General features: G+C 46.2%; 10 non-coding genes across 10 annotated transcripts; all 10 read left to right on the top strand.

Moving 5' to 3' along the window:
• The first annotated feature begins 793 nt into the window (after positions 1-793).
• Positions 794-865, top strand: trnap-cgg (transfer RNA proline (anticodon CGG)). The gene has a single exon. It is a non-coding gene; the product is annotated as a tRNA-Pro (tRNA).
• Positions 866-3026: 2161 nt separating this feature from the next.
• On the top strand, positions 3027-3098 carry trnap-cgg (transfer RNA proline (anticodon CGG)). The gene has a single exon. It is a non-coding gene; the product is annotated as a tRNA-Pro (tRNA).
• Positions 3099-3576: 478 nt separating this feature from the next.
• trnap-cgg (transfer RNA proline (anticodon CGG)) lies at positions 3577-3648 on the top strand. Its single transcript has one exon. It is a non-coding gene; the product is annotated as a tRNA-Pro (tRNA).
• A 478-nt stretch (positions 3649-4126) lies between these two features.
• trnap-cgg (transfer RNA proline (anticodon CGG)) lies at positions 4127-4198 on the top strand. The gene has a single exon. It is a non-coding gene; the product is annotated as a tRNA-Pro (tRNA).
• A 478-nt stretch (positions 4199-4676) lies between these two features.
• On the top strand, positions 4677-4748 carry trnap-cgg (transfer RNA proline (anticodon CGG)). The gene has a single exon. It is a non-coding gene; the product is annotated as a tRNA-Pro (tRNA).
• A 1608-nt stretch (positions 4749-6356) lies between these two features.
• Positions 6357-6428, top strand: trnap-cgg (transfer RNA proline (anticodon CGG)). Its single transcript has one exon. It is a non-coding gene; the product is annotated as a tRNA-Pro (tRNA).
• A 478-nt stretch (positions 6429-6906) lies between these two features.
• trnap-cgg (transfer RNA proline (anticodon CGG)) lies at positions 6907-6978 on the top strand. Its single transcript has one exon. It is a non-coding gene; the product is annotated as a tRNA-Pro (tRNA).
• Positions 6979-7456: 478 nt separating this feature from the next.
• Positions 7457-7528, top strand: trnap-cgg (transfer RNA proline (anticodon CGG)). The gene has a single exon. It is a non-coding gene; the product is annotated as a tRNA-Pro (tRNA).
• Positions 7529-9103: 1575 nt separating this feature from the next.
• trnap-ugg (transfer RNA proline (anticodon UGG)) lies at positions 9104-9175 on the top strand. Its single transcript has one exon. It is a non-coding gene; the product is annotated as a tRNA-Pro (tRNA).
• Positions 9176-9653: 478 nt separating this feature from the next.
• On the top strand, positions 9654-9725 carry trnap-cgg (transfer RNA proline (anticodon CGG)). The gene has a single exon. It is a non-coding gene; the product is annotated as a tRNA-Pro (tRNA).
• Positions 9726-26957: the final 17232 nt, after the last annotated feature.

Below are 26957 nucleotides of genomic sequence, written 5' to 3'. Positions count from 1 at the left end.
TTATGGAGACCTTTGTTGAACGTGTACACCTGAGCTGCACCAAAGGAGAGACATTCTTTTCAGTTGTTTGCGGGCCTGCTGAACCATGCTCTCAGTGCTGTCTCACTGGGGATACGGTTACCGTTCTGGAAAGACACTTCAGCGCTACAGTCCATGCTATCAGTCAGTGAGCGTAGGTCTCCCGGTCTGCCCCAAGCAGTTACGCGCTTGCCCAGCAGAAACTGCGACACTGTCCGTTAGCTTGGCTCGTTGGTCTGGTGGTATGATTCTCGCTTCGGGTGCGAGAGGTCCCAGATTCAACTCCCAGATGAGCCCGCTTGGCCCTGCTTCGCAGTCACTGAAGTGTTCGTGCGTTCTCTCTCGACGGTTGGCTTCTGGGCTCCTCTGCACAAGGGAGGTCTTTCGACCTCAGATACTGTTGGCTGTGTAGCTGATGGGAACTCAGACTGTCATCTGTGTGTTTTGTTTTCTTTAAAGAAAATGTGTATTTTACAAGTTCGTTGTTGTTGTTGAGGAGGAGGAGGAGCACGAAATGTGGTTTGCCGGCTTGTTATGGAGACCTTTGTTGAACGTGTACACCTGAGCTGCACCAAAGGAGAGACATTCTTTTCAGTTGTTTGCGGGCCTGCTGAACCATGCTCTCAGTGCTGTCTCACTGGGGATGGGGTTACCGTTCTGGAAAGACACTTCAGCGCTACAGTCCATGCTATCAGTCAGTGAGCGTAGGTCTCCCGGTCTGCCCCAAGCAGTTACGCGCTTGCCCAGCAGAAACTGCAACACTGTCTGTTAGCTTGGCTCGTTGGTCTAGGGGTATGATTCTCGCTTCGGGTGCGAGAGGTCCCGGGTTCAACTCCCGGACGAGCCCGCTTGGCCCTGCTTTGCAGTCACTGAAGTGTTCGTGCGTTCTCTCTCGACGGTTGGCTTCTGGGCTCCTCTGCACAAGGGAGGTCTTTCGACCTCAGGTACTATTGGCTGTGTAGCTGATGGGAAATCAGACTGTCATCTGTGTGTTTTGTTTTCTTTAAAGAAAATGTGTATTTTACAAGTTCGTTGTTGTTGTTGAGGAGGAGGAGGAGCACGAAATGTGGTTTGCCGGCTTGTTATGGAGACCTTTGTTGAACGTGTACACCTGAGCTGCACCAAAGGAGAGACATTCTTTTCAGTTGTTTGCGGGCCTGCTGAACCATGCTCTCAGTGCTGTCTCACTGGGGATGGGGTTACCGTTCTGGAAAGACACGTCAGCGCTACAGTCCATGCTATCAGTCAGTGAGCGTAGGTCTCCCGGTCTGCCCCAAGCAGTTACGCGCTTGCCCAGCAGAAACTGCAACACCGTTCGTTAACTTGGCTCGTTTGTCTAGGGGTATGATTATCGCTTCGGGTGCGAGAGGCCCTGGCTTCAACTCCCGGACGAGCCTGCTTGTCCCTGCATCGCAGTCACTGAAGCGTTCATTCGTTCTCTCTCAATGGTTGGCTTCTGGGCTCCTCTGTGCAAGGGAGGTCTTTCGACCTCAGATACTGTTGGCTGTGTAGCTGATGGGAAATCAGACTGTCATCTGTGTGTTTTGTTTTCTTTAAAGAAAATGTGTATTTTACAAGTTCGTTGTTGTTGTTGAGGAGGAGGAGGAGCACGAAATGTGGTTTGCCGGCTTGTTATGGAGACCTTTGTTGAACGTGTACACCTGAGCTGCACCAAAGGAGAGACATTCTTTTCAGTTGTTTGCGGGCCTGCTGAACCATGCTCTCAGTGCTGTCTCACTGGGGATGGGGTTACCGTTCTGGAAAGACACGTCAGCGCTACAGTCCATGCTATCAGTCAGTGAGCGTAGGTCTCCCGGTCTGCCCCAAGCAGTTACGCGCTTGCCCAGCAGAAACTGCGACAATGTCCGTTAACTTGGCTCGTTGGTCTAGGGGTATGATTCTCGCTTCGGGTGCGAGAGGCCCTGGCTTCAACTCCCGGACGAGCCCGCTTGGCCCCGCATCGCAGTCACTGAAGCGTTCGTTCGTTCTCTCTCAATGGTTGGCTTCTAGGCTCCTCTGTGCAAGGGAAGTCTTTCGACCTCAGATACTGTTGGCTGTTTAGCTGATGGGAAATCAGACTGTCATCTGTGTGTTTTGTTTTCTTTAAAGAAAATGTGTATTTTACAAGTTCGTTGTTGTTGTTGAGGAGGAGGAGGAGCACGAAATGTGGTTTGCCGGCTTGTTATGGAGACCTTTGTTGAACGTGTACACCTGAGCTGCACCAAAGGAGAGACATTCTTTTCAGTTGTTTGCGGGCCTGCTGAACCATGCTCTCAGTGCTGTCTCACTGGGGATACGGTTACCGTTCTGGAAAGACACTTCAGCGCTACAGTCCATGCTATCAGTCAGTGAGCGTAGGTCTCCCTGTCTGCCCCAAGCAGTTACGCGCTTGCCCAGCAGAAACTGCGACACCGTTCGTTAACTTGGCTCGTTTGTCTAGGGGTATGATTATCGCTTCGGGTGCGAGAGGCCCTGGCTTCAACTCCCGGACGAGCCCGCTTGGCCCCGCATCGCAGTCACTGAAGCGTTCGTTCGTTCTCTCTCAATGGTTGGCTTCTGGGCTCCTCTGTGCAAGGGAGGTCTTTCGACCTCAGATACTGTTGGCTGTGTAGCTGATGGGAAATCAGACTGTCATCTGTGTGTTTTGTGTTCTTTAAAGAAAATGTGTATTTTACAAGTTCGTTGTTGTTGTTGTTGTTGAGGAGGAGGAGGACATGTAGTGTGTTGTTGAGGAGGAGGAGGACGAAATTTGGTTTGCCGGCTTGTTATGGAGACCTTTGTTGAACGTGTACACCTGAGCTGCACCAAAGGAGAGACATTCTTTTCAGTTGTTTGCGGGCCTGCTGAACCATGCTCTCAGTGCTGTCTCACTGGGGATACGGTTACCGTTCTGGAAAGACACTTCAGCGCTACAGTCCATGCTATCAGTCAGTGAGCGTAGGTCTCCCGGTCTGCCCCAAGCATTTACGCGCTTGCCCAGCAGAAACTGCGACAATGTCCATTAACTTGGCTCGTTGGTCTAGGGGTATGATTCTCGCTTCGGGTGCGAGAGGTCCCGGGTTCAACTCCCGGATGAGCCCGCTTGGCCCTGCTTTGCAGTCACTGAAGTGTTCGTGCGTTCTTTCTCGACGGTTGGCTTCTGGGCTCCTCTGCACAAGGGAGGTCTTTCGACCTCAGATACTGTTGGCTGTGTAGCTGATGGGAAATCAGACTGTCATCTGTGTGTATTGTTTTCTTTAAAGAAAATGTGTATTTTACAAGTTCGTTGTTGTTGTTGAGGAGGAGGAGGAGCACGAAATGTGGTTTGCCGGCTTGTTATGGAGACCTTTGTTGAACGTGTACACCTGAGCTGCACCAAAGGAGAGACATTCTTTTCAGTTGTTTGCGGGCCTGCTGAACCATGCTCTCAGTGCTGTCTCACTGGGGATACGGTTACCGTTCTGGAAAGACACTTCAGCGCTACAGTCCATGCTATCAGTCAGTGAGCGTAGGTCTCCCGGTCTGCCCCAAGCAGTTACGCGCTTGCCCAGCAGAAACTGCAACACTGTCTGTTAGCTTGGCTCGTTGGTCTAGGGGTATGATTCTCGCTTCGGGTGCGAGAGGTCCCGGGTTCAACTCCCGGACGAGCCCGCTTGGCCCTGCTTTGCAGTCACTGAAGTGTTCGTTTGTTCTCTCTCGACGGTTGGCTTCTGGGCTCCTCTGCACAAGGGAGGTCTTTCGACCTCAGGTACTATTGGCTGTGTAGCTGATGGGAAATCAGACTGTCATCTGTGTGTTTTGTTTTCTTTAAAGAAAATGTGTATTTTACAAGTTCGTTGTTGTTGTTGAGGAGGAGGAGGAGCACGAAATGTGGTTTGCCGGCTTGTTATGGAGACCTTTGTTGAACGTGTACACCTGAGCTGCACCAAAGGAGAGACATTCTTTTCAGTTGTTTGCGGGCCTGCTGAACCATGCTCTCAGTGCTGTCTCACTGGGGATGGGGTTACCGTTCCGGAAAGACACGTCAGCGCTACAGTCCATGCTATCAGTCAGTGAGCGTAGGTCTCCCGGTCTGCCCCAAGCAGTTACGCGCTTGCCCAGCAGAAACTGCGACAATGTCCGTTAGCTTGGCTCGTTGGTCTAGGGGTATGATTCTTGCTTCGGGTGCGAGAGGTCCCGGGTTCAACTCCCGGACAAGCCCGCTTGGCCCTGCTTTGCAGTCACTGAAGTGTTCGTGCGTTCTCTCTCGACGGTTGGCTTCTGGGCTCCTCTGCACAAGGGAGGTCTTTCGACCTCAGATACTATTGGCTGTGTAGCTGATGGGAAATCAGACTGTCATCTGTGTGTTTTGTTTTCTTTAAAGAAAATGTGTATTTTACAAGTTCGTTGTTGTTGTTGAGGAGGAGGAGGAGCACGAAATGTGGTTTGCCGGCTTGTTATGGAGACCTTTGTTGAACGTGTACACCTGAGCTGCACCAAAGGAGAGACATTCTTTTCAGTTGTTTGCGGGCCTGCTGAACCATACTCTCAGTGCTGTCTCACTGGGGATGGGGTTACCGTTCTGGAAAGACACGTCAGCGCTACAGTCCATGCTATCAGTCAGTGAGCGTAGGTCTCCCTGTCTGCCCCAAGCAGTTACGCGCTTGCCCAGCAGAAACTGCAACACCGTTCGTTAACTTGGCTCGTTTGTCTAGGGGTATGATTATCGCTTCGGGTGCGAGAGGTCCCGGGTTCAACTCCCGGACGAGCCCGCTTGGCCCTGCTTTGCAGTCACTGAAGTGTTCGTGCGTTCTCTCTCGACGGTTGGCTTCTGGGCTCCTCTGCACAAGGGAGGTCTTTCGACCTCAGATACTGTTGGCTGTGTAGCTGATGGGAAATCAGACTGTCATCTGTGTGTTTTGTTTTCTTTAAAGAAAATGTGTATTTTACAAGTTCGTTGTTGTTGTTGAGGAGGAGGAGGAGCACGAAATGTGGTTTGCCGGCTTGTTATGGAGACCTTTGTTGAACGTGTACACCTGAGCTGCACCAAAGGAGAGACATTCTTTTCAGTTGTTTGCGGGCCTGCTGAACCATGCTCTCAGTGCTGTCTCACTGGGGATACGGTTACCGTTCTGGAAAGACACTTCAGCGCTACAGTCCATGCTATCAGTCAGTGAGCGTAGGTCTCCCTGTCTGCCCCAAGCAGTTACGCGCTTGCCCAGCAGAAACTGCGACACCGTTCGTTAACTTGGCTCGTTTGTCTAGGGGTATGATTATCGCTTCGGGTGCGAGAGGCCCTGGCTTCAACTCCCGGACGAGCCCGCTTGGCCCCGCATCGCAGTCACTGAAGCGTTCGTTCGTTCTCTCTCAATGGTTGGCTTCTGGGCTCCTCTGTGCAAGGGAGGTCTTTCGACCTCAGATACTGTTGGCTGTGTAGCTGATGGGAAATCAGACTGTCATCTGTGTGTTTTGTGTTCTTTAAAGAAAATGTGTATTTTACAAGTTCGTTGTTGTTGTTGTTGTTGAGGAGGAGGAGGACATGTAGTGTGTTGTTGAGGAGGAGGAGGACGAAATTTGGTTTGCCGGCTTGTTATGGAGACCTTTGTTGAACGTGTACACCTGAGCTGCACCAAAGGAGAGACATTCTTTTCAGTTGTTTGCGGGCCTGCTGAACCATGCTCTCAGTGCTGTCTCACTGGGGATACGGTTACCGTTCTGGAAAGACACTTCAGCGCTACAGTCCATGCTATCAGTCAGTGAGCGTAGGTCTCCCGGTCTACCCCATGCAGTTACGCGCTTGCCCAGCAGAAACTGCAACACCGTTCGTTAACTTGGCTCGTTTGTCTAGGGGTATGATTATCGCTTCGGGTGCGAGAGGCCCTGGCTTCAACTCCCGGACGAGCCCGCTTGGCCCCGCATCGCAGTTACTGAAGCGTTCGTTCGTTCTCTTTCAATGGTTGGCTTCTGGGCTCCTCTGTGCAAGGGAGGTCTTTCGACCTCAGATACTGTTGGCTGTGTAGCTGATGGGAAATCAGACTGTCATCTGTGTGTTTTGTTTTCTTTAAAGAAAATGTGTATTTTACAAGTTCGTTGTTGTTGTTGAGGAGGAGGAGCACGAAATGTGGTTTGCCGGCTTGTTATGGAGACCTTTGTTGAACGTGTACACCTGAGCTGCACCAAAGGAGAGACATTCTTTTCAGTTGTTTGCGGGCCTGCTGAACCATGCTCTCAGTGCTGTCTCACTGGGGATACGGTTACCGTTCTGGAAAGACACTTCAGCGCTACAGTCCATGCTATCAGTCAGTGAGCGTAGGTCTCCCGGTCTGCCCCAAGCAGTTACGCGCTTGCCCAGCAGAAACTGCAACACTGTCTGTTAGCTTGGCTCGTTGGTCTAGGGGTATGAGTCTCGCTTCGGGTGCGAGAGGTCCCGGGTTCAACTCCCGGACGAGCCCGCTTGGCCCTGCTTTGCAGTCACTGAAGTGTTCGTTTGTTCTCTCTCGACGGTTGGCTTCTGGGCTCCTCTGCACAAGGGAGGTCTTTCGACCTCAGGTACTATTGGCTGTGTAGCTGATGGGAAATCAGACTGTCATCTGTGTGTTTTGTTTTCTTTAAAGAAAATGTGTATTTTACAAGTTCGTTGTTGTTGTTGAGGAGGAGGAGGAGCACGAAATGTGGTTTGCCGGCTTGTTATGGAGACCTTTGTTGAACGTGTACACCTGAGCTGCACCAAAGGAGAGACATTCTTTTCAGTTGTTTGCGGGCCTGCTGAACCATGCTCTCAGTGCTGTCTCACTGGGGATGGGGTTACCGTTCTGGAAAGACACGTCAGCGCTACAGTCCATGCTATCAGTCAGTGAGCGTAGGTCTCCCGGTCTGCCCCAAGCAGTTACGCGCTTGCCCAGCAGAAACTGCGACAATGTCCGTTAGCTTGGCTCGTTGGTCTAGGGGTATGATTCTTGCTTCGGGTGCGAGAGGTCCCGGGTTCAACTCCCGGACGAGCCCGCTTGGCCCTGCTTTGCAGTCACTGAAGTGTTCGTGCGTTCTCTCTCGACGGTTGGCTTCTGGGCTCCTCTGCACAAGGGAGGTCTTTCGACCTCAGATACTATTGGCTGTGTAGCTGATGGGAAATCAGACTGTCATCTGTGTGTTTTGTTTTCTTTAAAGAAAATGTGTATTTTACAAGTTCGTTGTTGTTGTTGAGGAGGAGGAGGAGCACGAAATGTGGTTTGCCGGCTTGTTATGGAGACCTTTGTTGAACGTGTACACCTGAGCTGCACCAAAGGAGAGACATTCTTTTCAGTTGTTTGCGGGCCTGCTGAACCATACTCTCAGTGCTGTCTCACTGGGGATGGGGTTACCGTTCTGGAAAGACACGTCAGCGCTACAGTCCATGCTATCAGTCAGTGAGCGTAGGTCTCCCGGTCTGCCCCAAGCAGTTACGCGCTTGCCCAGCAGAAACTGCGACAATGTCCGTTAGCTTGGCTCGTTGGTCTAGGGGTATGATTCTCGCTTCGGGTGCGAGAGGTCCCGGGTTCAACTCCCGGACGAGCCCGCTTGGCCCTGCTTTGCAGTCACTGAAGTGTTTGTGCGTTCTCTCTCGACGGTTGGCTTCTGGGCTCCTCTGCACAAGGGAGGTCTTTCGACCTCAGATACTTTTGGCTGTGTAGCTGATGGGAAATCAGACTGTCATCTGTGTGTTTTGTTTTCTTTAAAGAAAATGTGTATTTTACAAGTTCGTTGTTGTTGTTGAGGAGGAGGAGGAGCACGAAATGTGGTTTGCCGGCTTGTTATGGAGACCTTTGTTGAACGTGTACACCTGAGCTGCACCAAAGGAGAGACATTCTTTTCAGTTGTTTGCGGGCCTGCTGAACCATGCTCTCAGTGCTGTCTCACTGGGGATACGGTTACCGTTCTGGAAAGACACTTCAGCGCTACAGTCCATGCTATCAGTCAGTGAGCGTAGGTCTCCCGGTCTGCCCCAAGCAGTTACGTGCTTGCCCAGCAGAAACTGCAACACTGTCCGTTAGGTTGGCTCGTTGGTTTAGGGGTATGATTATTGCTTCAGGTGCGAGAGGCCCTGGCTTCAACTCCCAGACGAGCCCGCTTGGCCCCGCATTGCAGTCACTGAAGCGTTCGTTCGTTCTCTCTTAATGGTTGGCTTCTAGGCTCCTCTGTGCAAGGGAGGTCTTTCGACCTCAGATACTGTTGGCTGTTTAGCTGATGGGAAATCAGACTGTCATCTGTGTGTTTTGTTTTCTTTAAAGAAAATGTGTATTTTACAAGTTCGTTGTTGTTGTTGAGGAGGAGGAGCACGAAATGTGGTTTGCCGGCTTGTTATGGAGACCTTTGTTGAACGTGTACACCTGAGCTGCACCAAAGGAGAGACATTCTTTTCAGTTGTTTGCGGGCCTGCTGAACCATGCTCTCAGTGCTGTCTCACTGGGGATACGGTTACCGTTCTGGAAAGACATTTCAGCGCTACAGTCCATGCTATCAGTCAGTGAGCGTAGGTCTCCCTGTCTGCCCCAAGCAGTTACGCGCTTGCCCAGCAGAAACTGCAACACCGTTCGTTAACTTGGCTCGTTTGTCTAGGGGTATGATTATCGCTTCGGGTGCGAGAGGCCCTGGCTTCAACTCCCGGACGAGCCTGCTTGTCCCTGCATCGCAGTCACTGAAGCGTTCATTCGTTCTCTCTCAATGGTTGGCTTCTGGGCTCCTCTGTGCAAGGGAGGTCTTTCGACCTCAGATACTGTTGGCTGTGTAGCTGATGGGAAATCAGACTGTCATCTGTGTGTTTTGTTTTCTTTAAAGAAAATGTGTATTTTACAAGTTCGTTGTTGTTGTTGAGGAGGAGGAGGAGCACGAAATGTGGTTTGCCGGCTTGTTATGGAGACCTTTGTTGAACGTGTACACCTGAGCTGCACCAAAGGAGAGACATTCTTTTCAGTTGTTTGCGGGCCTGCTGAACCATGCTCTCAGTGCTGTCTCACTGGGGATGGGGTTACCGTTCTGGAAAGACACGTCAGCGCTACAGTCCATGCTATCAGTCAGTGAGCGTAGGTCTCCCTGTCTGCCCCAAGCAGTTACGCGCTTGCCCAGCAGAAACTGCAACACTGTCTGTTAGCTTGGCTCGTTGGTCTAGGGGTATGATTCTCGCTTTGGGTGCGAGAGGTCCCGGGTTCAACTCCCGGACGAGCCCGCTTGGCCCTGCTTTGCAGTCACTGAAGTGTTCGTGCGTTCTCTCTCGACGGTTGGCTTCTGGGCTCCTCTGCACAAGGGAGGTCTTTCGACCTCAGGTACTATTGGCTGTGTAGCTGATGGGAAATCAGACTGTCATCTGTGTGTTTTGTTTTCTTTAAAGAAAATGTGTATTTTACAAGTTCGTTGTTGTTGTTGAGGAGGAGGAGGAGCACGAAATGTGGTTTGCCGGCTTGTTATGGAGACCTTTGTTGAACGTGTACACCTGAGCTGCACCAAAGGAGAGACATTCTTTTCAGTTGTTTGCGGGCCTGCTGAACCATGCTCTCAGTGCTGTCTCACTGGGGATGGGGTTACCGTTCTGGAAAGACACGTCAGCGCTACAGTCCATGCTATCAGTCAGTGAGCGTAGGTCTCCCGGTCTGCCCCAAGCAGTTACGCGCTTGCCCAGCAGAAACTGCGACAATGTCCGTTAGCTTGGCTCGTTGGTCTAGGGGTATGATTCTCGCTTCGGGTGCGAGAGGTCCCGGGTTCAACTCCCGGACGAGCCCGCTTGGCCCTGCTTTGCAGTCACTGAAGTGTTTGTGCGTTCTCTCTCGACGGTTGGCTTCTGGGCTCCTCTGCACAAGGGAGGTCTTTCGACCTCAGATACTTTTGGCTGTGTAGCTGATGGGAAATCAGACTGTCATCTGTGTGTTTTGTTTTCTTTAAAGAAAATGTGTATTTTACAAGTTCGTTGTTGTTGTTGAGGAGGAGGAGGAGCACGAAATGTGGTTTGCCGGCTTGTTATGGAGACCTTTGTTGAACGTGTACACCTGAGCTGCACCAAAGGAGAGACATTCTTTTCAGTTGTTTGCGGGCCTGCTGAACCATGCTCTCAGTGCTGTCTCACTGGGGATACGGTTACCGTTCTGGAAAGACACTTCAGCGCTACAGTCCATGCTATCAGTCAGTGAGCGTAGGTCTCCCGGTCTGCCCCAAGCAGTTACGTGCTTGCCCAGCAGAAACTGCAACACTGTCCGTTAGGTTGGCTCGTTGGTTTAGGGGTATGATTATTGCTTCAGGTGCGAGAGGCCCTGGCTTCAACTCCCAGACGAGCCCGCTTGGCCCCGCATTGCAGTCACTGAAGCGTTCGTTCGTTCTCTCTTAATGGTTGGCTTCTAGGCTCCTCTGTGCAAGGGAGGTCTTTCGACCTCAGATACTGTTGGCTGTTTAGCTGATGGGAAATCAGACTGTCATCTGTGTGTTTTGTTTTCTTTAAAGAAAATGTGTATTTTACAAGTTCGTTGTTGTTGTTGAGGAGGAGGAGCACGAAATGTGGTTTGCCGGCTTGTTATGGAGACCTTTGTTGAACGTGTACACCTGAGCTGCACCAAAGGAGAGACATTCTTTTCAGTTGTTTGCGGGCCTGCTGAACCATGCTCTCAGTGCTGTCTCACTGGGGATACGGTTACCGTTCTGGAAAGACATTTCAGCGCTACAGTCCATGCTATCAGTCAGTGAGCGTAGGTCTCCCTGTCTGCCCCAAGCAGTTACGCGCTTGCCCAGCAGAAACTGCAACACCGTTCGTTAACTTGGCTCGTTTGTCTAGGGGTATGATTATCGCTTCGGGTGCGAGAGGCCCTGGCTTCAACTCCCGGACGAGCCTGCTTGTCCCTGCATCGCAGTCACTGAAGCGTTCATTCGTTCTCTCTCAATGGTTGGCTTCTGGGCTCCTCTGTGCAAGGGAGGTCTTTCGACCTCAGATACTGTTGGCTGTGTAGCTGATGGGAAATCAGACTGTCATCTGTGTGTTTTGTTTTCTTTAAAGAAAATGTGTATTTTACAAGTTCGTTGTTGTTGTTGAGGAGGAGGAGGAGCACGAAATGTGGTTTGCCGGCTTGTTATGGAGACCTTTGTTGAACGTGTACACCTGAGCTGCACCAAAGGAGAGACATTCTTTTCAGTTGTTTGCGGGCCTGCTGAACCATGCTCTCAGTGCTGTCTCACTGGGGATACGGTTACCGTTCTGGAAAGACACGTCAGCGCTACAGTCCATGCTATCAGTCAGTGAGCGTAGGTCTCCCGGTCTGCCCCAAGCAGTTACGCGCTTGCCCAGCAGAAACTGCGACAATGTCCGTTAACTTGGCTCGTTGGTCTAGGGGTATGATTCTCGCTTCGGGTGCGAGAGGCCCTGGCTTCAACTCCCGGACGAGCCCGCTTGGCCCCGCATCGCAGTCACTGAAGCGTTCGTTCGTTCTCTCTCAATGGTTGGCTTCTAGGCTCCTCTGTGCAAGGGAAGTCTTTCGACCTCAGATACTGTTGGCTGTTTAGCTGATGGGAAATCAGACTGTCATCTGTGTGTTTTGTTTTCTTTAAAGAAAATGTGTATTTTACAAGTTCGTTGTTGTTGTTGAGGAGGAGGAGGAGCACGAAATGTGGTTTGCCGGCTTGTTATGGAGACCTTTGTTGAACGTGTACACCTGAGCTGCACCAAAGGAGAGACATTCTTTTCAGTTGTTTGCGGGCCTGCTGAACCATGCTCTCAGTGCTGTCTCACTGGGGATACGGTTACCGTTCTGGAAAGACACTTCAGCGCTACAGTCCATGCTATCAGTCAGTGAGCGTAGGTCTCCCTGTCTGCCCCAAGCAGTTACGCGCTTGCCCAGCAGAAACTGCGACACCGTTCGTTAACTTGGCTCGTTTGTCTAGGGGTATGATTATCGCTTCGGGTGCGAGAGGCCCTGGCTTCAACTCCCGGACGAGCCCGCTTGGCCCCGCATCGCAGTCACTGAAGCGTTCGTTCGTTCTCTCTCAATGGTTGGCTTCTGGGCTCCTCTGTGCAAGGGAGGTCTTTCGACCTCAGATACTGTTGGCTGTGTAGCTGATGGGAAATCAGACTGTCATCTGTGTGTTTTGTGTTCTTTAAAGAAAATGTGTATTTTACAAGTTCGTTGTTGTTGTTGTTGTTGAGGAGGAGGAGGACATGTAGTGTGTTGTTGAGGAGGAGGAGGACGAAATTTGGTTTGCCGGCTTGTTATGGAGACCTTTGTTGAACGTGTACACCTGAGCTGCACCAAAGGAGAGACATTCTTTTCAGTTGTTTGCGGGCCTGCTGAACCATGCTCTCAGTGCTGTCTCACTGGGGATACGGTTACCGTTCTGGAAAGACACTTCAGCGCTACAGTCCATGCTATCAGTCAGTGAGCGTAGGTCTCCCGGTCTACCCCATGCAGTTACGCGCTTGCCCAGCAGAAACTGCAACACTGTTCGTTAACTTGGCTCGTTTGTCTAGGGGTATGATTATCGCTTCGGGTGCGAGAGGCCCTGGCTTCAACTCCCGGACGAGCCCGCTTGGCCCCGCATCGCAGTCACTGAAGCGTTCGTTCGTTCTCTCTCAATGGTTGGCTTCTGGGCTCCTCTGTGCAAGGGAGGTCTTTCGACCTCAGATACTGTTGGCTGTGTAGCTGATGGGAAATCAGACTGTCATCTGTGTGTTTTGTGTTCTTTAAAGAAAATGTGTATTTTACAAGTTCGTTGTTGTTGTTGTTGTTGAGGAGGAGGAGGACATGTAGTGTGTTGTTGAGGAGGAGGAGGAGCACGAAATGTGGTTTGCCGGCTTGTTATGGAGACCTTTGTTGAACGTGTACACCTGAGCTGCACCAAAGGAGAGACATTCTTTTCAGTTGTTTGCGGGCCTGCTGAACCATGCTCTCAGTGCTGTCTCACTGGGGATACGGTTACCGTTCTGGAAAGACACTTCAGCGCTACAGTCCATGCTATCAGTCAGTGAGCGTAGGTCTCCCTGTCTGCCCCAAGCAGTTACACGCTTGCCCAGCAGAAACTGCGACACCGTTCGTTAACTTGGCTCGTTTGTCTAGGGGTATGATTATCGCTTCGGGTGCGAGAGGCCCTGGCTTCAACTCCCGGACGAGCCCGCTTGGCCCCGCATCGCAGTTACTGAAGCGTTCGTTCGTTCTCTCTCAATGGTTGGCTCTTGGGCTCCTCTGTGCAAGGGAGGTCTTTCGACCTCAGATACTGTTGGCTGTGTAGCTGATGGGAAATCAGACTGTCATCTGTGTGTTTTGTTTTCTTTAAAGAAAATGTGTATTTTACAAGTTCGTTGTTGTTGTTGAGGAGGAGGAGGAGCACGAAATGTGGTTTGCCGGCTTGTTATGGAGACCTTTGTTGAACGTGTACACCTGAGCTGCACCAAAGGAGAGACATTCTTTTCAGTTGTTTGCGGGCCTGCTGAACCATGCTCTCAGTGCTGTCTCACTGGGGATACGGTTACCGTTCTGGAAAGACACTTCAGCGCTAAAGTCCATGCTATCAGTCAGTGAGCGTAGGTCTCCCGGTCTACCCCATGCAGTTACGAGCTTGCCCAGCAGAAACTGCGACACCGTTCGTTAACTTGGCTCGTTTGTCTAGGGGTATGTTTATCGCTTCGGGTGCGAGAGGCCCTGGCTTCAACTCCCGGACGAGCCCGCTTGGCCCCGCATCGCAGTCACTGAAGCGTGCGTTCGTTCTCTCTCAATGGTTGGCTTCTAGGCTCCTCTGTGCAAGGGAGGTCTTTCGACCTCAGATACTGTTGGCTGTTTAGCTGATGGGAAATCAGACTGTCATCTGTGTGTTTTGTTTTCTTTAAAGAAAATGTGTATTTTACAAGTTCGTTGTTGTTGTTGAGGAGGAGGAGGAGGACGAAATGTGGTTTGCCGGCTTGTTATCGAGACCTTTGCTGAACGTGTACACCTGAGCTGCACCCAAGGAGAGGAATTCTTTTCAGTTGTTTGCGGGCCTGCTGAACCATGTTCTCAGTGCTGTCTCACTGGGGATACGGTTACCGTTCTGGAAAGACACGTCAGCGCTACAGTGCATGCTATCAGTCAGTGAGCGTAGGTCTCCCGGTCTGCCCCAAGCAGTTACGCGCTTGCCCAGCAGAAACTGCGACACTCGCCGTTAACTTGGCTCGTTGGTCTAGGGGTATGATTCTCGCTTTGGGTGTGAGAGGTCCCGGGTTTATCTCCAGGAAGAGCCCACATGGTCAGGCCTGGTCCTGCTTTGCAATCACTGAAATACTTTTTTCCCTCACTGTATAATAAAACAAACATGTCAATTACACTTTATACAGTGACTTTTCAGTACATTTAGATAAAATAAAAAATATAATAATAATAATAATAATAATAATAATAATAATAATAATAACATTGGTAAATACGGTGAATGTTACACACCTCCATTCAAAGTTTGCTCTGTGACTTGGGGTGGGTGGGGGAGTGCGTAGTTATGTGGGTTAAACACGGTCTCGTTGACAACTGTCAAATCAAAAAACAAACATTGGTCCCATAAATTTACACATTATTATGTTTTAGAAAATGTAATTAATTCATAATATGTAACAACTTGTTCTATGGCATACCATGAAATCTGAATAAAACTGGGCATTAAGCACATTGCTTTGGCCCATCTTCAGAACACGTGTCTCCTGCGGTTTGGAAGGCGCTGTTCGGGACGTAGGCGTTGGGGGTTGTGAGTTCCACTCTCCGTGGTCCCCTGCGGGGTGCTCGGCCCGACAGTCTCGGGTCTGTTATTCTGTGCTGTAATATCTTGGTTCTCTCCAAGGCCAGTGTTTCACCTTAAATTTACAAACCATGAACTATGCATGATATACTAACACTTTTAAACCCAACTCTATTACTATAAAAAACATTCTTACCATCAATACATGATAACGCATTTACTAGCTCTTCCTCATCAAATGCACCCCAGTCAGATGCCATTATGAAGAGTGTGTCCCTTCATACATTATATCGGATGTGTAAAATTAACTGCTTGGAGCGGCTTATTTATGGGGGGGGCAAAATGGTATTTCATATTTTTTCTAAGAATCACACAAAATTGTATTCCACATAACATACCAGGAAACCGCCAAAAATGTTGTTCTCATTACAGGATTCAGTTGGGGTGGTATGTTGGGGTGTCTATTTCACTCCGATAAAGTTTATCTCCCACAGACATCTGTATCTATGTGTGCTATGGTCATTGGCTCACGTTCAAAACAACGTGTACACACTGGGTGAGGTGACCGTTTGGAGAGATAAATTGTTATCACATGTTTGTTATGGACACGAGCCTAATGGGTACAAATGCTGACTGTACCCACGTGGCCCCCATACACACACCCAACTCCGCCCACACTCCTCCTCCTCTGTAGAGCCACTGCCCCCCATTTACCCACGTGTCCCCATACACACCCCCTAACTCCGCCCACACCCTGCTTCCTCTGTAGAGCACGTTGGTAAACACAGAAAACATGTCACCCGTTCGGGACAGAACAGGTCTGCGGTAACCGGTGGAAACCCCCATAGCGCACTATGGCTACACCAGCTAAGAAGACCCCCTCTAGCGACCACGCTGCTGATGAAGATGCAGGGAAACCTAACACAAAATTAAGATGGATGGAAGACATGGACCCAAAAGACTTACTTAAAAAATGTGTTTAGAATATTATTATTAATTTTAAACTTATGCCAGTGTTTACATGCTGTTAGGGTGTACAGTGAGGGAAAAAAGTATTTGATCCCCTGCTGATTTTGTATGTTTGCCCACTGACAAAGAAATGATCAGTCTATAATTTTAATGGTAGGTGTATTTTAACAGTGAGAGACAGAATAACAACAAAAAAATCCAGAAAAACACATTTCAAAAAAGTTATACATTTATTTGCATGTTAATGAGGGAAATAAGTATTTGATCCCCTATCAATCAGCATGATTTCTGGCTCCCAGGTGTCTTTTATACAGGTAACAAGCTGAGATTAGGAGCACTCTCTTAAAGGGAGAGCTCCTAATCTCAGCTCGTTACCTGTATAAAAGACACCTGTCCACAGAAGCAATCAATCAATCAGATTCCAAACTCTCCACCATGGCCAAGACCAAAGAGCTGTCCAAGGATGTCAGGGACAAGATTGTAGACCTACACAAGGCTGGAATGGGCTACAAGACCATCGCCAAGCAGTTTGGAGAGAAGGTGACAACAGTTGGTGTGATTATTCGCAAATGGAAGGAACACGAAATAATTGTCAGTCTCCCTCAGTCTGGGGCTCCATACAAGATCTCAGCTCGTGGAGTTTCAATGATCATGAGAACGGTGAGGAATCAGCCCAGAACTACACGGGAGGATCTTGTTAATGATCTCAAGGCAGCTGGGACCATAGTCACCAAGAAAACAATTGGTAACACACTATGCCGTGAAGGACTGAAATCCTGCAGCGCCCGCAAGGTCCCCCTGCTCAAGAAAGCACATGTACAGGCCCGTCTGAAGTTTGCCAATGAACATCTGAATGATTCAGAGGAGAACTGGGTGAAAGTGTTGTGGTCAGATGAGACCAAAATCAAGCTCTTTGGCATCAACTCAACTCACCATGTTTGGAGGAGGAGGAATGACCCCGAGAACACCATCCCCACCGTCAAACATGGAGGTGGAAACATTATGCTTTGGGGGTGTTTTTCTGCTAAGGGGAAAGGACAACTGCACCACATCAAAGGGACGATGGACGGGGCCATGTACCATCAAATCTTGGGTGAGAACCTCCTTCCCTCAGCCAGGGCATTGAAAATGGGTCGTGGATGGGTATTCCAGCATGACAATGACCCAAAACACACAGCCAAGGCAACAAAGGAGTGGCTCAAGAAGAAGCACATTAAGGTCCTGGAGTGGCCTAGCCAGTCTCCAGACCTCAATCCCATAGAAAATCTGTGGAGGGAGCTGAAGGTTCGAGTTGCCAAACGTCAGCCTCGCAACCTTAATGACTTGGAGAGGATCTGCAAAGAGGAGTGGGACAAAATCCCTCCTGAGATGTGTGCAAACCTGGTGGCCAACTACAATAAACGTCTGACCTCTGTGATTGCCATCAAGGGTTTTGCCACCAAGTACTAAGTCGAAGGGGTCAAATACTTATTTCCTTCATTAACATGCAAATCAATTTATAACTTTTTTGAAATGCGTTTTTCTGGATTTGTTTGTTGTTATTCTGTCTCTCACTGTTAAAATACACCTACCATTAAAATTATAGACTGATAATTTCTTTGTCAGTGGGCAATCGTACAAAATCAGCAGGGGATCAAATACTTTTTTCCCTCACTGTATGTGTGTATATATGAATTTCAATGAAAAGTTAATTTAAATGCATGTTTTCTTCTTTGTATGTTTATCAACAGACGTGTAGGAATACCTCCCATGAGTCCTGGTGAAGCTGCCCAGATGTCTGATGAAGATGAAGGAGTTAGCACTGTTGATGAAGATGCAGGTGCGTCTAACACAAAATCAAGATGGTCGGAAGACAGGGACCCAAAAGAGGTAACACTTTATTTTACTTTAAAAATGTGTTTAGAATATTATTATTAATTTTAAACTTATGCCGGTGTTTACATGCTGTTAGGCCGTATGTGTGTATATATGAATTTCAATGCAAAGTGAATTTAAATGCATGTTTTCTTCTTTGTATGTTTATCAAAAGAGTGGTGTCAGCGCTCCTCCTCTGAGCCCCAGGGATGCTCTCCCAATGTCTGATGAAGATGAAGGTGTCAACACTGGTGATGAGTCTGAAGATGATGACAAGGACCATGAACATGGCAGTGAGGATAAAACCTCAGACACTGATGGTGGAGTTGGACCATCAACGGAAAGAGAGGTAAATATAGAGGTCCTACAACTGTGTATAGTCTGTATATAGTGTACTTCTTTACTTACCAACACTCATTACAGTTTTAAGTGTTATTTTCTTTTCTCTTCATTAGAATAATGGAGTACCTGACACAAGTGATATTGATTCCTCTGTCAACTCTTTAAGACCCCGAACAAGATTGAACATTGCATGCTTCTGTTCTTGCCTTGCTAGAACCCACAAGAGTTTTGATTCAGACAGGGAAGTTGCGAGATATACTTGTAAAAACTATGATGATCATGTAACACTAGTGATGACACACACCATAAAGGGCAGTTTTGCGCTAGTGTTACAACATTGTATAGGCCGTGAATTAGTTGATAAGTGTGAGGCCTGTCTGATAGGTGACCCCAGCCAAGCACAGCATCTCTGTCTAACTTTAGATCACGAGCAAGGGAGTGTCTGGAGTAGTGTCGCTCTTATATGTGACAAAATAAGTGTCACCCACTTGCTAAATGTTGTGTTAAGTGTTGCACGTGCCCTATGTGGGCTATGCATCACCAGACAAACTGAGAAAGAAGTGAAATCTCTTTTGCATAGCTTAGAAACATGCACTCTACCTTCGAGATGGTTTAGTGACTTGTTGGAAAGTGTAGATGATACAATTAGTTGAGAAGGTTATAAATAACAAGCCTTATAAGATGTTTTACAAACATGCATAAAATTCTGTTTGTGTATGCTGTACATTTTTGGTGCAATAAGACATTATATTTTTTTTTTTCAGAGAAAGAAAACTCCTGTTGCCGTGGGTTTATGTATACGTATGTTTGAGGAATCTCTGCTTGAAGATGCCATCCTCACTCTAATAGCTCAAGTTTGGTGATTTGTATGATACTGGTAATCCTAATGTGACATTGCTAGTTGAGGATATTGTGAAAATGCCCTCCCCAACATGCTCAAGAGAATGCTGTATAAAGATCCACGGCCCAGTGTACCTGCTTTTACAGCTGTTCAAAATGTTCTCCAGAGTTCTTTTGGAAACACCATCCCTATCATGACCAAGTCCAATTTCTACACTGTGCTAGACAAAACAGCAATGATCTGTGTTGCTGCCCTTGCAAATAAACAGGTTGAGGGTGTTGCTTGTGCAGTACAGTTCAGCTGTTTCTTCCTGTCTGCTGTAGCAGTTGGGCATGGGAGATCAATGGTCACCCGTGTCAGTATCTAAGCTCACTGTCTACTTCTGACCTGATACCATGTTGTCATGTTTAGATCGGTCACAATAAAAGACTGACATTGACACATATTTTACTGAGTCTTGTTTTTTTTTATTTTACTTAAACAGTTTCATAAAACATTATAACCTAATATATATATGTGTGTATTTAAAACTTGTATTTTTTAATTTACTAAAACAGTGTCATAAAACAATATAACCTTAAAAACACAGTTTATGCTATTAAACATTACACCTCCACACCAGCAGGGTGAGGTACCCTCGGACCCTCACCATGATGGATGTCACCCTAGCAAAATGGCTACCATCTTACCAGATGACCTATGACCTTACAAATGGCTGACATCCAAGATGGTTGATATCAACCAAGATGGCTGACATCCAATATGGCCGATATCATCCAAGATGGCTGACAAGGGAGGGTCAAAGGGTAACCCTGGGGGTGATGGGAAGAAGAGAGAAGTTCCGGTTCAAAGGTGGGGGTAACCGGAAGGTGAGGTGGGCCTTCCGGTCTATGGTATGTAAGGAGGGCGGGACTTCCGTCTGTCAAAATAGTAAGTGATGCCACCATCTTCACTACTCTGCTGCTCTTCAATTTGCAGTTACCTTCTCAAGCTTATTAGTTGCATACCTGGTATTTCATATAGTTATCACATAGATTTCTGATGTGTGCGTTATATATATTTACAGCTGGAAAAGCAAAGTATATCACTAAGGAGCAAATAGCTCCAATTCGTTTTTACTATTGCGCCTTACCGAGTATGTCCGTTTTTTTGGGTGTAGTTCACACAGTACACGTCTTATGTTCACCCTTTCAACTCTACTTTATAGAGCCCGCAATTCTGCACAGTTGAGTATATAACATGTTACCGTAAGTTACGATTTCAATGAGAGAAGAGCATGAAGTTATGCCCCCCGTTGCATCCTTAACATTAAACAGTAAGTCATGCACTCGTTGTGATCTCAGTTTGAAATTACTTTCAAATGAAAGCAAAAACCCACTGCTACAGATCCAGCAACGCTATTGCACTTGTACCACTGTCCATTTGCATGTATTTATTTTCTAAAACGTGTATTCATGTTTCTTATGAATCACATTTAATCCTATGTTTTAGTTTCATTTTCGTTTTCTCTTGCTTTTCTTCAAGGTTTCTCTACAGCTGAATAATCCCTCACTAGTTTGTGTACTTGTTGTAAAAAACAAACGAACAAGGAAACAAAAACAAATTTTATGCAGCTTAAAACTGCAGCAGCTTTTAAATCGTAGTTACCTTCTCAACCTTATTTTGTTTCTTACTTGATGTTTCATTTGTTTGTCACATTAATTACCGATGTGTTGTTTTATTTATACTTTCAGCTTGTAAAAGCTATGTTTTACATTCAGGGGGAAATAGCTCCAATTATTAATATTAAGCCCCTGACCGAGTATGTACGTTTTTTCGGGTTTAGCTCACACAGTACATGTCTTATGTTCACCCTTTCAACTCTACTTTATAGAACCAGCGATTCTGCACAGTTCAGTATATAACATGTCACCATAAGTTTACGATTTCACTGAGAGAGAAGAGGACACCCCTCGAGTGAAGTCATTCACTCGTGGTGGCACTCGATTTCAGTTTGAAATGACTTTATATTCAAATTATATTTTTAGTTTTGCTTTAATTTTCTCTTGTACTTCTTCCCTGTTTCTCTAAAGCTTAAACAATCCCTCAGTATAAACACATCTCAGTTCACAGTATTTGTATTTGCATGCAGAAGTGTTTGTGTGTTTGAACGAATACTTTCCACTCTAATACTGTTGCAAGTGACTGACTGTAACTTAGGGCAGGATTAAATAAAAAATGTTTGCGCTGCGAGTCGCTTGCAGAAGCATTAGCGGCATGACTGCGAGTGGAAATTGCGCTGCTAAACTATCGTGGTATTAAATCTAACCCCATTTGCGCTGCAAAACGACCTTCTCACAGCTCCTTTAAAGTTGTAGTTAATCCCACCCAACAATACAGTGGAAGTGGTTACATTTTCGCTGCATTAAATCAAGAAAATATGTGCGAGAAAACACCCTGAAAATGCTCTCGCAGTCTAAAGCCTCTCGCGGTTAAGGCACAGTGAAGAGAAAGCGCAGCTCCGGCTTTATTCACAGTGCGGCTCTGTGTGTCAGTGAAATAACTGTACAATGCGATAATAATACATTAGATGTTGCGCCCAACATCTACATAAACGAAATGTTGCTTATTATTCGTGCACAGAGAGAAAATATATATTTATATTGATTTGTTCAGCAATGTGTCAGTGTTCGTTTTGGTTTCATTACTTGTTTATTCTGCTCTTGCTTTCTTCCTTTCATGTCTTAACAATTGATTCCTTCTTATCAGATCTTTCATGGGAAAAGTGCTACTATCAAGTGTATATTAAACCTCACTCGTACTCACTACAATGATGTATATTCAGCCTATACCCTATGTAATGGGGGTGTCTCCATGTTTGATACATTTGGATACACGGATTGAATGTGGATTGTGATTGATGCATTTTGTAGCTGATGTTGGACAGTACAGTATTTCTACAGTTCACGCATCTCTCTCTACAGGCTGCTCGGTGCTTCTCACTGACAGTTATAGGGGCTGGAAAACGGTGTTTCTACAGACGCATAATGGGGGGGAGTTTGGACGCTGTTCTCCGTTGCTTCGTACGTCTTTGATCGTAATATTTTTAGGGGGGCTGACAGAAAATGTAGGGGGGCTGAAGCCCCACTGAATAGGGTCTAGCGATGCCCGTAGGCTATATGTATATTTGGGAATGAAGGCGACTTTTAAGACACGAACACTACATCGAATTACAGTGTCAGCAGCTGTATAATTGCTATTATGAATATGTACACACAAAGGTAAAGCATCTGGAGTTGTCTGGATGACATTTATAGAATATTGTTACAGGCATATATGGTTGTATAATTTGCAAGCCAGTACACATACAAGTGTGTGACGTTTAGGCACTGCACATTGGGTGCAAAAACACCCACACACACACACAAAAAATATATATATATATATATACACTCACCTAAAGGATTATTAGGAACACCTGTTCAATTTCTCATTAATGCAATTATCTAACCAACCAATCACATGGCAGTTGCTTCAATGCATTTAGGGTTGTGGTCCTGGTCAAGACAATCTCCTGAACTCCAAACTGAATGTCTGAATGGGAAAGAAAGGTGATTTAAGCAATTTTGAGTGTGGCATGGTTGTTGGTGCCAGACGGGCCGGTCTGAGTATTTCACAATCTGCTCAGTTACTGGGATTTTCACGCACAACCATTTCTAGGGTTTACAAAGAATGGTGTGAAAAGGGAAAAACATCCAGTATGCGGCAGTCCTGTGGGCGAAAATGCCTTGTTGATGCTAGAGGTCAGAGGAGAATGGGCCGACTGATTCAAGCTGATAGAAGAGCAACTTTGACTGAAATAACCTCTCGTTACAACCGAGGTATGCAGCAAAGCATTTGTGAAGCCACAACACGTACAACCTTGAGGCGGATGGGCTACAACAGCAGAAGACCCCACCGGGTACCACTCATCTCCACTACAAATAGGAAAAAGAGGCTACAATTTGCACAAGCTCACCAAAATTGGACAGTTGAAGACTGGAAAAATGTTGCCTGGTCTGATGAGTCTCGATTTCTGTTGAGACATTCAGATGGTAGAGTCAGAATTTGGCGTAAACAGAATGAGAACATGGATCCATCATGCCTTGTTACCACTGTGCAGGCTGGTGGTGGTGGTGTAATGGTGTGGGGGATGTTTTCTTGGCACACTTTAGGCCCCTTAGTGCCAATTGGGCATCGTTTAAATGCCACGGCCTACCTGAGCATTGTTTCTGACCATGTCCATCCCTTTATGACCACCATGTACCCATCCTCTGATGGCTACTTCCAGCAGGATAATGCACCATGTCACAAAGGTCGAATCATTTCAAATTGGTTTCTTGAACATGACAATGAGTTCACTGTACTAAACTGGCCCCCACAGTCACCAGATCTCAACCCAATAGAGCATCTTTGGGATGTGGTGGAACGGGAGCTTCGTGCCCTGGATGTGCATCCCACAAATCTCCATCAACTGCAAGATGCTATCCTATCAATATGGGCCAACATTTCTAAAGAATGCTTTCAGCACCTTGTTGAATCAATGCCACGTAGAATTAAGGCAGTTCTGAAGGCGAAAGGGGGTCAAACACAGTATTAGTATGGTGTTCCTAATAATCCTTTAGGTGAGTGTATATATATATATATTCTAGAAAAATATGGAATAATCTGAACAATCAATTATCTAGTAGCAGGTGGCGAACGTTATGCCTTTATCCTAGACACAGCAGCCTATATAACATGGAGATGATAATGATACACTACTGTACTGCTCTGCACAGTTACATTGACACACACACAAAGAAGGTTGCAATGTTAATAGCAATTGCCGCTAATTGGTCGATTTAATTGCCACAAGAACCCGTAAAACTATTCAATGTAATGTTTTGGGAGAAATGGCCAATTTCATATATAAATAAGTCATAATCCGTCAGAAAGTGTACACCCATAAAACCCTGAACAACAAGGCCGCCCATAACCTGTTGTTCTTGTTGTTCTTGTTGGTCAACTGTAGAGTGTGAATGGGTCGGCTCTTCCTGTAGTGGTTGGGGGTCTTTTTTAAATATACATGTAATGGTTTAGTAAATCTAAACCGTTATAAGATCAACAAGTTCTGTTGTCTGTAATGGTCCCAGGTCTTAACAATGCCAGTTTTGAATAGTGTGTTTATCATATTCACACTGTCTCTGTCTCTGTCTGTCTCTCTCTCTCTCTCTCGCCCAATCATTTTATAAGATCAACAAGTTCTGTTGTCTGTAATGGTCCCAGGTCCTAACAATGCCTGTTTTGCATAGGGTACTTATGTTAACCCCAATGTATATGGCTCTGTCTCTCCCCTCAAATTTAATTAAAAATAAAATTAAAAAATAGTGTGTGTGTGGGTGTTTGTGTGTATAGGTTAATTGTTTTTGTAAAAAAAAAAAAAAAAAAAAAAAAAAGCTGTGGTTATATTTTATCTCTCACATAATGTGTTCATTCGTTTTACTTAAATACATTCTAGGGTCTTAAAGCTCATGAGAGTTAGACTTAAGATAAGGATATGCTTTTAAGGTATTTTAGCGGTCTCAATCCCTGATGATAAGGAATCGTTTAAAAAATAAAAACAACTGATCACTCAATACTAAATAGATCACAACACTCAAGGCTAAATCACTCACACCATGGGGGGCGGGGGTGGGCTCAGACAACAGTAGGTATGGCGTGTGGTATCAAAACATTCAGAATACTTTTAACCTATATAATTCATAAGCTTTGTAAAATAAACCCAAATATCTCTTTTGCGGGGATAAACGCTGTTCTGAGTAGTTTGTGACTTGTTTAATACCAAACAAAGCATCGCTATTAAAAAAAAAAAAAAAAAAAAATCACTGTAAAAGCGCTAGTTATTTTATTTTCTTGGCTCAGGTTGTTTTTTAGCGCTTATAAAGGCCTGAAATATTCTTAGTGGTTGTTGACTATAGGTCTAGATGCTTAAAAATGTTTTTTTGAGAGACCAAAAGGTTCTAATAAAAGTTTAGAGTAGAGAGGAGAGAGATCGTCTCCATCTTGGTTTCTATTTGAAATTTGATGCAGTGTCATTTTATTGGTTGGTTTTAATATGTTAATTGGTAACAGGGCGGCACAAAGGCCAGACCAGAACAATGCCTTACAAGCAGATCCGGCATGTGGCCATCAGTATAAGTACGAAGGTCTGGTCTTCAGCTCGACAGACTCATACTGACCTTTCGATTTAAGACTAAAGATCAACAATGTCCGGAAACAACATCAGCGACTTCGATTTAAACAAGTTTTTAGGTAAGTCTTCAGATTATTTTCATTGACTCAGAGCGTGTTGTGGGCATGTATTGTAAATAAGGCTATAACATCTGTTTTAAGTTCTGTAAAATTATTTTTCAGCCAGTCAACAGGAGTTAATTCCCAACGCTGAGGAGATCATCTGGAACAATGCCGGTAAGCTTTTTGTGTTTGCGCTCATGGGTTCTTATGTATGGGTGTGTGTGGTTTTGAAGCGGCTCATTAGAGTTATGAAAACGTTTTAATATATATTAATGCCAGTCTCTTTAATTACACAGAAACTATCGAAAGGCCTGTGATTAATGTCTCCGAGGATCGACCAAGAGAAGTGGTTGTCCCTAGACAGGCTGTCTGCCGACCGGGTAAGAACTAAACCCCCGTTTGTTTGTATAACGTTTCTGTAAGATGTTTGAGTCCAGTTTTGTTAATTTAAAAAAATTATCCTTTCTAACAGTATTAAGAAACGTGGTTCGAGACAACGAAAGGCCTTCCACATCGAGGGCTTGTTTCGTTTTACCTTCGAGAACCGTAACCTTTCAAGAATCTGAAAGGCCGTCAGCCCCAGTATCTGATAGCTATGAGTATATATCTGCAGTCTGTAAAAAAGAGGTTAAAGCTTTTTATAAAGCGGTGTGGTTAAAGGTTAAACATGTCTCTTACCTTCACAGCGGTGCAAAAAGCTAAACCAGCCGAAAAACATAAGAAACGATTATTCTGTGGAGGTAAGTAAGATCTTTCAAACTTTAATGTTTTTAAAAGGGCTTTGTTTGCCCGTTGAGGGCTAATATTTAAGCGATGTGTGCCTGTTTCCTGTAGGGTGGGGGATTCTGGGAAAGATCTTTAGAAGTCCAGACAGGTCTAGGCTTGTTTCTGGGAAACGTGTTTAGAAATGACCGATTGCCGTACCGTCTGGTTAGGAAGTTAAGCCGTCCGAAAGGGTTTAGTAAGTTGTTTGGCTTATCTCCCGCTATTATACTTCTGTTTTAAAGTGGTTGTAGGAAAAGGCTTGAAGGTGTTCATTGTATTTAATATTTAAACAGATCGTGAAAACGTTTGTGAAACAGGAAGTTTCGGGATCAGGAAGCGTTTACACTTGGAAGGTTCGTTTAAAAATGAAATGTTGTTGTGTGTGTGTGTATAAAAGTGTTTTATTAACAATATTACAGTTTTTAAAGAAACATTTAAGAAACAGTTTATTTACAGTGGCTTCTCTGTTTTACATTTATTATAAGGTTTTAGATTTTATCAAGTCCTAATAAATATATTGTCTATAAATAATAAGGCGTTGTAGTGAATGTCTAAGGCTATTTTCAAAGGTCTAAAAAAGCTAAAGGTTTTGAATGTCCTGGACATGTTTTAAGTTTGATTTCTGTCGCCGTTTAAAGATGTAAATGTAATGTATATTTTTATTCTTCCCAAGACTCTTGGGATAGTCATTCTGTGGATGAGCTATTGAGGACAATTACCCCGTCTAAGTGGGATCAAACATCTTCCCCGGTGAGATCACCGAGAGGATCCCCCACGGTGGTCTTGGAGACCCCCCAACATCTACTCAGGCCACAGCCTTCTGGGGGTAATTCAACACCCCAGATTCAGCCCGCCGCATTGTCGGGCGGAACAAATACAGCCATCCAACAAACCTCAGGGGTCGCGGTCAGTCAGGGCTGACACACCACCCAACGACGGCCTGGTTTCAACATCGTCCCCCCAGACCCGTTTCTTGGCTAAAGAAACGCAGAACAGTACCCCGCGCTTGGCCAGGGTGTCACCGCAAAGGCCTTCTTGGTCTCCGTCCGTGAGTATACGCTCGCTCCCTGCCTCCTTCGACCGAGATTTACCGGAGCGACCATCCTTTGAAGCTGAGCCAGGCCATCAGCCCCCGGAGCTACTTCCTGAAGGTCGGCATGAGTTGCTACATACTTTATTACAAAATCAAAGACTTGTGTTAGTGGGGTAAAACCTG

This window comes from Amia ocellicauda, chromosome 2, assembly GCF_036373705.1.
Source record: "Amia ocellicauda isolate fAmiCal2 chromosome 2, fAmiCal2.hap1, whole genome shotgun sequence".
Classification (NCBI taxonomy): Eukaryota; Metazoa; Chordata; class Actinopteri; order Amiiformes; family Amiidae; genus Amia; species Amia ocellicauda.
Note: the sequence above shows the minus strand (reverse complement) of the source record. Positions and strands in the feature narration are given on the sequence as shown.